The following is an 11,760-nucleotide window of genomic DNA, read 5'->3' on the forward strand; positions in this document are numbered from 1 at the left end:
TCCTCTCAAGGTGCCCTCTCCTCAACCGAACTACCCTCCCACTACCAGCACACAACACTCTCACCCAACCCACATGCAATATAAAGCAACTACAGCTTCGATGGCTTCCCTTGAGCAGACGTCTGCCTTAGAAATTGAAAACATCCTTAGGAAGATTAAGCCCTCATCCCACCCACTTGACCACATCCCATCCAATCTACTGTTCTCCATTCCTAACATCATCGCTAAACCGATAGCAGACATCATTAACTGCTCGCTCTCCCAAGGTCAAGTCCCTGACCAACTCAAGCTTGCTATTCTCAAGCCTCTCCTTAAAAAACCTAACCTTCCACCCACTGACCCAGCTAACTTCAGACCAATTGCCAACCTCCCAATGATTGCAAACATCATGGAGAAGGTAGTAAACAGACAACTATCCGAATTCCTAGAAGAGAATGTCATTCTAACCTCCAATCAATTCTGATTTCGAAAGTCACTGAACACTGAATCTCTACTAGCCTCGCTTTCTGATAACATCCTCATCAACCTGGAAAATGGTCAACCTTTCCTTCTCGTCTTACTGGACCTCTCCTCAGCGTTCGACACTGTGAACCATACCTGCCTCATTCAGCGTCTAGCAGATATTGGTATAACAGGTTCAGCGCTCAACTGGTTCAAATCTTTCCTTGAAAACAGACAATACAAGGTCAGGATTAACAACAAAGAATCACTCCCTATCAGATCAAAGCTGGGGGTACCTCAAGGATCATCCCTTTCACCAACACTATTCAATATTTATCTCCTTCCACTCTGCCATCTACTATCTAACCTCAAGCTAACACACTTCCTATACGCGGATGACATTCAGATCCTCATCCCGATAATGGAATCCCTCCACAAAACGTGGTCTTACTGGAACAGCTGCCTTTCGGAAATCAAAAACATGCTAACAAGCCTCAACCTCATGCTAAATACTAGCAAAACTGAAATCCTCATAATAGCTCCACACAAGTGCTCTCTATTCAACCCAACTAGTTCCACCCAACTCTCCTTCACATCAATCGACCACACACCACAAGTAAGAGATCTTGGTGTACTTCTGGACAACCAACTCAACTTCACCAAGTTCATAAACAATACTACCAAAGACTGCTTCTTCAAATTGCAAGTCTTAAAAAAATTAAAACCTCTTCTACACTTCCAAGACTTCCGCTTGGTACTACAATCTATCATCCTCCCTAAACTGGACTATTGCAACTCACTCCTCCTGGGCCTGCCAGCCAACACCATCAAACCACTTCAGATGGTCCAGAACACGACAGCCAGAATTCTCACTAACACCAAAAAATGGGATCACATCACCCCTATCCTCCAAAATCTTCACTGGCTGCCCATAAAATTTAGGATACAATTTAAATCCCTCATGATGATTCACAAGGCTCTTCACAACATCTCCCCCCTCAACCTATCCTTCCAACTACAGCAACACGTCTCCAATAGACCGATCAGAAGTGCATACCAGAACATGCTTCACACCCAGCCAACAAAAACCTCATTGAGGAAACGAGCTCTGTCCACTGCAGGTCCCCATCTTTGGAACCTGCTCCCACCGGACCTCCGCCAAGAACCATGCCTTCCGACATTCAAAAAGAAGCTAAAGACTTGGCTATTCACTCAAGCTTTCCCTGAGAGCTAAAATCTGGTGAAGCGACAGACGATATACCTACCTCTGTACATATGTTCCTGATTTATGGTTCCTGATTTATGGTTCACAGTTACATTTAATTGAGTTTATGAAAGTTCTCTTTTAATAGTTTTCCTGTATACTTGTGTTAATGTATTCTGCCTTGAGGCGACTGTTTTAATGTATTTCCGCCCTGGAGGCGACTGTTCAGTTCCTTGTAAACCGGTGCGATATGTATTCTTTACAGGAATATCGGTATATAAAAATTAAAAAATAAATAAATAAATAATTAAGTTTGGTTTCAGAGCCATCACGAGTCTCCAAGATGCTCTGAAGCTAGGTTTGATAGCTATTTTATGCCACATTATATTTAATTTATTTATTTTTGTTTTTTATATACCGATCTTCTTGCATTAGATACAAATCAAACCGGTTTACAAAGAACGTAAACTTGCCTATAGGCTATACATAGAACCATGAACAATAACCTAGAAGAACTAGGAAAAGCAATTTGAATTATATAACAAAAAGTGATTGAATCCATTAAATTGGGCTTAGATTTAAATTAGGTAGAAGTAAATGAGATGAAGTGTAGAGTGATAGGAAAAAAGAGAAGAAAAAGGTAGAGTGAGACCAAAGGTAACTGTAGGTCTCTTCAAGAGAAATGAGTTAGAGAAAATGAAAAGTGAAATATGAAAGCAGAAATAAAACAATCAAATTTGAGGTGAGGAATTAGCAGAGGTATGATGCGAAAAGAGGAGAAAATGTGTTAACTAAGATGCTGTTTCCCTTGTTGAAATCCCTTGTTGAAAATGCTGAATTTAGAATTCAGTAATTATTTTGCTAATGGGTCAAACACAAGCTGCTGCTGCCATGCCACTCAATTATATCTAGAGCTGAGCTATTTTCTTTAAAATCACTTTTTCTGTGTACTTTTATTTTTCTTAGACTGACCACACAGCCATGTCAACCACAGTAATATCTGCATAATGAAGTGGTTTAAAAGCTGAGCTTTTTGAATATGCCTATACATGACTGCTGTAGCCTTTGGCTCACATTCATTCATTTATTTAAATTCATAATACTTCATTTCCTTTAATATGCTCAGAGTAGAACATAATTAAACTTCAAATTACAAATCAGTAATATCACAATTAAATTGACATCACAGATCACTGTTGATGCCTTTTATTTTCATACATTCACTCACAACATGTTCTATATCGAGACTATTATTACTCTATCAATCTTATCTCCATATATTTCTAAAAAGATAATGCATCCTTTAATGCTTCTATGATTTTGTACATAATCTATAATTAACCTACTGTGATCTGGAGTGAGATTTAAGATGAGTAGCAGAGTGGTAGTCTGTTATCAGTTAGGAGATGTAGGGAGTAGTAGCTGTGTAGGCCAGTCACTCTGTGAGAGATGATTGGTGGATATATTTTATATAATTAGATGTATTGTATTTTTTTTTAGCAATATTACTTTAGATGTTATGTTGATTTATAGTGGTTATAGTCATTGCTTTATTATGTATTATAGCCTTGGGAAAATACACATGCCTAGCTTTCTTCGTTGGTACAGAAAATTTGAAGATTATGATTACTAACCACTGCCAGGCCAGCTTTCACAACACTCAATCCCATCACATTATGCTCTAAACTGACATTTTAACTGAACTAAAAGGACCATTTTCGCTATAGAAACTAAGAAGATATTCCAAGAGGCAGGGGGCATTACAGATACATGAAATGCATAGGGCCAGACACAGAAGTTGCTCTTTTAGGAGATAGAAAGTTGAAAGAACAGTTCAAAATTTGAGATGGGAGAGGTTAGTGAGAAGCAGGACAGTTAAGTTCAACATGATTTCCTAAGGCCATTTTCATTATAGGAAACAAACGGGCAGATTCAGTAAAGTCCGCGGGAGAGCGGGCGAACACCCATTCTCCTGTGCGCGCGATTCTGTACTTAAATGAGGCCCAGCGGTAAAAACGGGCAAAAGGAGGCGCTAGGAACACTAGCACATCCCTAGCGCCTCCTTTTGGACTAGAGCGGCGGCTGTCAGCAGGTCTGACAGCCGACGCTCAATTTTGCCGGCGTCTGTTCACAAGCCCGCTGACAGCCATGGGCTCGGAAACCGGACGCCGTCAAAATTGAGGGTCTGGTTTTCAACCCTACAGCCGCCGGCCGACTTCAAATTTTTTTATTTTATTTTTTCTACTTTTGGAAAGTTTTGGGACCTCCAACTTAATATCGCCATGATATTAAGTCGGAGGGTGCACAGAAAAGCAGTTTTTACTGCTTTTCTGTGCACTTTCCCGGTGCCCGAAGAAATTAGCGCCTACCTTTAGGTAGGCGCTAATTTCTGAAAGTAAAATGTGCGGCTTGGCTGCACATTTTACTTTCTGTATCACGCGGGAATACCTAATAGGGCCATCAACATGCATTTGCATGTTGCGGTTGCTATTAGGTTCGGCAGATTGGACGCCCGTTTTCGGCCCCTTACTGAATAAGGGGTAAGGGAAAACTCGCGTCCAGTGGCGGATTAACAGTGCGCTCCGGAGCACACTGTACTATAAGTGAATATGGTTGCCAAAGTAATACATGAATGCCATCATATTTCTCAGCGGTGCATTTAATAGAATATAGCAAAAGGAAAGGTATGAAGAATGTGCTTTAGGAACAGCTCTGACTATTTTGCAGCAGCCACTGAGTAGGTTCCGGAGAAAATACAGGATGACTGTGGTCTTCATATGACATTTAAAACAGATCTATCCACTTTAACCAAAGTTATTATAGCTCCAGCCAGAAGACCACTCCAGCAGTACTTTACAAACATTAAAAAAAAAAATAATCCACAGGACAGGGAGCCCTACAAAAAGTAAGGTCTGAGAAAAGAAATAAAAAACTGACAAGATCTAAAACAAACACCACATATGAAGGAGCAGGAGAGAAAAGAACAAGAAAGCAGGAGCCAAAAGGTATTAGAGGGCATAGAAATAGAAGATAAAAGACCAAGATGACTGTTTCAAAATGGATTTTACTAAAAGTTGCTATTGATTTGCTATCCTATCAACCAGTGGAAACTATTCATATTGGGGTAGGATTTTAAAACCCCTGCGCGCGTAAATCCTCCCAGATTTGCGTGTGCAAAGCCCCGGGACGCGCGCAAGTCCCGGGGCAGGCTGGGAGGGCGGTCCCGAGTCCCCTGGCACTGCGGCCTGTGCCGGGGGGCGCCGGGGCAGCAGGCGTAACTTGCCCAACAAAGGTAGGGGGGAGGATTTAGGTAGGGCTGGGGGGACGCGGAGGGAACGGAGGCCGGCTGCGCGGCTCAGCGCACCCAGGCTGCCGATTTTGCGCAGCCGTGCGCCGACCCCGGATTTTATAAGATACATGCGGCTACGCGCATCTCTTATAAAATCTGGTGTACTTTTGTTCGCGCCGGTGGCGTGAATAAAAGTGCACGTGCGCGTATATTTTGAAGATCTACCTCATTGAGTGGGGGGTCACAAAACCTAGTGTAAATATAAAGACTTAATAAATAGTATCTGATAGAAAGGGGGGCAATTTGGGTGTATCACTTTCCTCTTTACTGCAACCCCATTTCTAGATCTTTATCATTTTAATGTTCCCATTGCAGGCTGCTTGATTTCTTCTCCATCATCCTTTCCAATAGCAGAGTAGCAAGTTCACCATCAGAACATTTCCACTCATGACCAACAAACCTCATTTCCCTTTAAACAAAACTCATGTCACCTTTTGGCTCATGCACCTTTTATTTGAACTTACATCCTTTCAGATAAGGCTTCAGAATTCTCCTATCGCAAATTTCAAATGCATATATTCTCTCTTTCCTCTAAGTTCCCATTGCCCTTTTGTATTCTACCATAGAGAGGTGCATGCTTAAAACATTCTAATAATTTTTCCCTGGTTATGAGACATTTTCAAAATAATTTTTAACCATGTTGTGAAGTTAAGAAACATTCGCGTAATGTATCCCATTAGACAGCACAGAGCTCTAAATAATCGCCAGGTGCAGAGTTTGAAAAGGAAGAAACACTATGTACTTATTCACCTGTCACCCCTGATGAAGACTCAAAATGCAAGCTTTGCTGGGTGGCTTTTCAGGTTCCTAAATAAACATTTCTTCATGCTCCCACCTATTACAGAAATCGTAAACCTCAGTTAAAGCTCTTTAAAAATAAGTGCACACTTAAATTTCAATGAATGTTTAAACTTCACAACAGTTTAAAAAGAAACATTTTCAAAAAATATTTCCCTGGTTATGAGACCAATGATTAAAACAAGAGAGACATTCTAATAAACGCTAAGCATGCCACAAAACAAACTGGAACAGTTTTTTAGCTAACACTTAAGTCTCTGGAACTGTTACTTATTCAGTGCAACACTGGTTATATTCCTACATAGAAATGATGGCAGAAGACCAACAGGCCCATCCAGTCTGCTCAGTAAGCTCTCACACCTTTTTTTCCCATACCTTTCTGTTACCTCGACCACTCAGTTCAGGGCCCTTGTTTGTAACTTTTTGATTCTAATTTCCTTCCACCCCCCACCATTGATGCAGAGCAGTGTTGGAGCTGCAAAGTGAAGTATAAGGCTTAATGTTTGAGGGTAGTAACCTTCGTAACGAGAAGTTACCCCGATGTTTGTATACTCATACTGCTCAGATCAATGCCTTGTTAGATGTTGTCTGGATGTAAAACCTCTTTTCCTCATTCCCCTCCTGGCGCTAAAGCAGAGAGCCACACTGGATATGCATTCAAGGTGGAGTATCAGGCTTGATTGGTTTAGGGTAGTAACTGCCTCAACAAGCAAGCTACGCCCACATTTGTTTGCCCAGACTGTGCAGCCTTGTTGGTTGTTGCCTGAATGCAAATCCTCTTTTCCACATTTCCTCTTGCCATTGAAGCATAGAGCAATGTTGGAGTCTCATTAACCGTGTGAACGTTTATTGAATAAGGGTATCAATCACCAGGTTGTAGCCGTCATTCCTGCAAGCCACCCCCATGCCTCTTCTCTTCATTCCCAACCTCTAGACGTTACGGATCCACAGTATTTATCCCACACCCCTTTGGAATCCTTCAGTTTTGGTCTTCACCGCTTCTTCCGGAAGGGCATTCCAGGCATTCACCACCCTCTCCTTGAAGAAATACTTCCTGACATTGGTTCTTCCTCGCTGGAGTTTTAAATTGTGACCCCCTGGTTCTGCTGATTTTTTTCTTGTCGTTGACTTTGGATCATTAAAACCTTTCAAGTATCTGAACATCCATATCATATCACTTTTGCTCCTCCTTTCCTCCAGGGTATACATATTTAGATTCTTCAATCTCTACTTTTGCCTTATCATCCATTAAAATACAAACAAACATTCATATAAAGTAGGGAAGCTAATGCCATAACCAATAAGCTATGCAGCATGGACATAATTGTTAAAATATTTCTGAATGCTATGAAGAAATGGGCTGAAAATCAAATGATGTATTTACAGATCTATTAATAAACACCAAGTTCTGAAGCAAGAGGACTAAAGGAATTCCTAATAAATCTTGTTTGAGATGCATTGTAATACAGAAAACTACTCAATGAGAAATGGCAGAAAAGGAACAATCTTAAATTTTGTAACTAAGCACAAGATACAGCCATCATGATTCTTCAATCAACTGGACTGCTCTGTGTCCTGAAGCCATCTTATGAAACCGGACACCATATGCAGTAATAGTTTACAGTGTTCTAAATCTGTAATGGCCCACAGACAAATATGCCACAAGTAAACAAACCTTTATAAAATGTTTCATAAAGGCTTTTGCTGCAAAGCAGTATAAAAAGACTTTACTCATAATCTGGCAAAATTTCACTAAGTTAATATCCAAAACACCTATGTTTAAAAACTTAGCTATGGTCTTCCTGCCTCTGGCTTACCACAAAGACAGCAGGGCAATTAGTTTGTACACTGGACACACCTTCTTTCAGCTTTTGTTTAAGCAATTTCAATCCTTCTTGAAAGACCATTTTATCAGAATTCTAGTATGGACACTAATTAGAAAAACCTCAGCAATAAATCTATGTGAAAACTGTTACACAAAATGTTATCCATTTTAATTCAGAAAATTACTGCTCAAATATCCATAGGCAAGACATTCAGAAAATCACTAACCCAATGTAGTCATATACATTGTGGAAGGCAATTTAAAAAGCATGTAGCGTAGCTTTTTCCACACTTCCTGTCTGAAGAATGACAAAATTCTCTTTAGTCCAAGCCCAAATCCTGCACAAAATATAGAAACCAGGAGCAGGTGCTGAACCTCCAACAGCATTTCCATATAAGATGGTACATTCCCAACAGGATTGCCAACATGAAAATGTATTTTTTATTTATTTATTTTTTTAAACAGACATTTTCTGCCAAGCTGGATTTATTCAGCTAAGATTCCCTTTATGCACCCAGAAGAACAATCTTAATTTTGGCAAACAGCTAGACAAGGCAACTGTAAAAGTAAGGAAAATGCTTGTGTACAGTAAGAAGAATACCCAGCAGGAAAGAGGCAGTAATATCTCTAAACAAGAACTCATTTGGAAAAATGTGTACAATTCTGGAGACCAACCTTTAAAAGGATACAAACATAATAGTCTGTTCATTTGGCAGCTACTAAAATGGTCAATGGTCATCATAAAGCATATGGGGGCAGACTTAAGTATCTAAACATGTATACCATGGAGGAAAGGAGACACACTATCAAGACATTTTAATACCGCCAAGGAATAAATGCACATGAGGTGGGCCTCTTTCAAAGGAAAGGAGGCTCTGGGTAAAGCAGAGTTGCTTACCTGTAACGGGTGTTATCCCAGGACAGCAGGATGTAGTCCTTGCATATGGGTGACATCATCAATGGAGCCCTATCACGGAAAACTTGTCAAAGTTTCTAGAAACTTTTGACTGGCACACTGAGCCCACTGAGCATGCCCAGTATTCAATGATCCCTGTAGCCATAGGGGTCTCCCTTCAGTCTTGTTTGTAGCAATAAGTGCGAGTGAAAAAATAAAAACAGCAACAGACCCAACTCCACGGGGTGGCGGGTGGGTTTCGTGAGGACTATATCCTGCTGTCCTGGGATAACACCTGTTACAGGTAAGCAACTCTGCTTTATCCCAGGACAAGCAGGATGATAGCCCTCACATATGGGTGATTAGCAAGCTACAGGCTGACTCATCTTGTAATAGGTCAATGGCACGTAACTAGTGCAACAGGTACAACTGAGGTGCCATTGACTAAGATGAGGCAGCCTGAATCACAGCAGGCGGTTGTGGAAGGAGTTGGGGATTACACTGGAAATAGGTTTTTCAAGACAGATTGTCCAAAGGCAGAGTCTTGTCTTTCTTCTTTATCCAAGCAGTAAGGAGCTGCAAATGTATGCAGAGAACTCCAAGTCGCAGATTTGCAGATGTCTGCGATAGATACTGAACGGTAGTGTGCTATGGATGTTGACATAGCCCTGAGTACACCTTTACTCACCCCTGGAGAGGAAGGCCTGCTTTTTCATAGCAGAATGCGATACAGTCTGCCAGGCAGTTGGAGAGAGGGTTTGCCCACTGCAACTCCTGGTTTGTTCTTGTTAAAAGAAACAGAGTTGAGCGGATTTCCAATGCACTGGGGTCTAGGTAAAAAGCGAGTGCACGTTTACAGTCCAAGGTGTGCAAAGTTCTCTCGCTGTGGTGAGAATGAGGCCTTGGAAAGAAAGTGGGCAAGACTATGGCTTGGTTAAGGTGAAAATCCATTACCAGCTTAGGCAGAGGTTTGGGGTGAGTGTGGAGAACCACTCTGTCATGCAGGAACCTTGTGTAGGGTGAGCATGTGACAAGGGCTTGTAACTCACTGATTCTCCTAGCAAATGTAATGGCTACAAGAAAAAGGACTATCCATGTAAGAAATTTTACATCACAGGAATGCAAAGGCTCAAACGGAGATTGCATGAACCTTGCAAGAACTACATTAAGGTCCCATTCTGTAACAGGTGGTCTAATGGGAGGCTTAAGTTGAAGTAAGCCCCTCATAAATAGACTCACTAGGGGTTGCGCTGTTATTAGGGCATCCCCTATACCTTGGTGGTAAGCCGCAATGGCATTCAGATGTACACGCACAGAAGAAGTCTGGAGACCAGAATCTGAGAGGTGACACATAGTCTAATAGAGATGGAGTGGGACAGGAGAAAGGGTTGATACCTTTTTGCGTGCACTACTTGGTAAATCTAGTCCACCTGGAACGGTAAGATTTACATGTGGAGGGCTTTCATGAAGCTACGAAAACCTGAGAGACTTGAGTTGAAAGATTGAGTGGTCGTAGGATCAAGCTTTCAAAATCCAAGCTGTCAAGGCAAGGGTTTATAGGTTCAGATGGCATAACCTGGCTTGGTTCTGAGTTATGAGGGTGGGCGCTGTGCCCACGCGATTTGGTTCTCTGATCGAGAGATCTAGAAGTATGGGGAATCATACTTGTTGAGGCCAATACGGGGCTATGAGTATCATGAACCCACTGCCCTGTTGCATCTTCACGAGAGTCTTTGCTATGAGCGGAATCGGGGGATATGCGTATAGAAGCCCTGTGTTCGAGGGGCGAGCAAAAGCACCCCTGGCAAACATTTGTCGACGGCTGTGGAGGGAGCAGAACCTTTCCACTTTGTGGTTCACTTTGGACGCAAAGAGGTCGATGGTTGGGCAACCCCAGCGTTGAAAGATTTTGCTTACTACACAGGGATCCAGAGACCATTCGTGGGGATGGAAAAGTCGACAGATTGTCTGCTAGGACATTTTGTATGCCTGCTAGATAAGTGGCCCTGAGCTGCATGGAGTGTGCTAGGGCCCAGGCCCAAATCTACACTGCTTCTTGACACAGCAGATAGGAGCCTGTGCCTCCCTGTTTATGTACCACATTGCTACTGTATTGTCCATCTATCAGCACAGTCTTGTGTGAAAGGCAGTTTGAAGACAAAGGGCATATCTTATCGCTCAAAGTTCTAGAAAGTTGATTTGACATTTTCTTTCAAGCGGAGTCCACGTACCTTGAGTCTGAAGGTTGTTGACGTGAGGTCCCTATCCCAAGTTGGATGCATCTGTGGTTAAAGTTATTTGAGGAGTCGGGTGTTGGAACGGTTGGCTTGTCCACCATTGAAGTGAGACGTAACTGGTTGGTGACCCATATCAGGGACGACAGTGGCTGAAGAGCTTGAAGCCACTGAGAGTTTAAGGTCCATTGAGTCCTTCACATGGCTAACTTTGCCATAGGGGTAACATGGACTGTAGACGCCATGTGACCCAGAAGGAATTGATGGGCAGAGGCAAAGTTGCAATTGCTCGGGGAGTTTGCAAGATTTGCTAGGATGTTCGCACAGTCGCTTGGAAGAAAAGCTTTTGCAACTGTGGTGTCTAGGTCTGCTCTGATGAAGGTGAGGAGTTGAGATGGGTTCAAATGTGATTTCTGATATTTGATTAGAAATCCCAGGCAATGCAACAGGGATATGGTGCTTCTCAAGGCAGCGAGAACTCCTTGTTTGGATGGATTCCTGATGAGCCAGTCGTCGAGGTAGGGAAAAACATGAATGCTGTTTTTTCTGAGATGTGCAGCCACAACTGCCACGCATTTGTGAACACTTGGGGTGCTGAGGCCAGTCCAAATGGAAGGACTCTGTACTGAAAATGTCTTTTTCCCATTACGAATCATAGATACTTTCGATGCTGTGGGGAAATGGGAATGTGAGTTTAGACTTCTTGAAGGTCCAGAGAACAGAGTCAATCTCCTTGTTGCAATAAGGGAAGAATGGTCCCTAGGGAAACCATCTGGAATTTTTCTTTTTGAAGAAATATGTTGAGATTGCAGAGGTCTAGGATGGGCAGAGACCGCCTGTTTTCTTTGGAATTAGGAAATAGCGGGAGTAGAACCCTCTGCTATGTTGAGACTGGTAGTCAGCAGGGTGGAGAGTTCTGACTGCAGCTGAGACCACAGAGAAATGGGTGGGGAATCCAGAGGTAACATTTGGAATTTTAGACAGTATCCCCTCTTCAAGATGGCTAACACCGAC

This window comes from Rhinatrema bivittatum, chromosome 7 (genome assembly GCF_901001135.1).
Source record: "Rhinatrema bivittatum chromosome 7, aRhiBiv1.1, whole genome shotgun sequence".
NCBI classification, from domain to species: Eukaryota; Metazoa; Chordata; class Amphibia; order Gymnophiona; family Rhinatrematidae; genus Rhinatrema; species Rhinatrema bivittatum.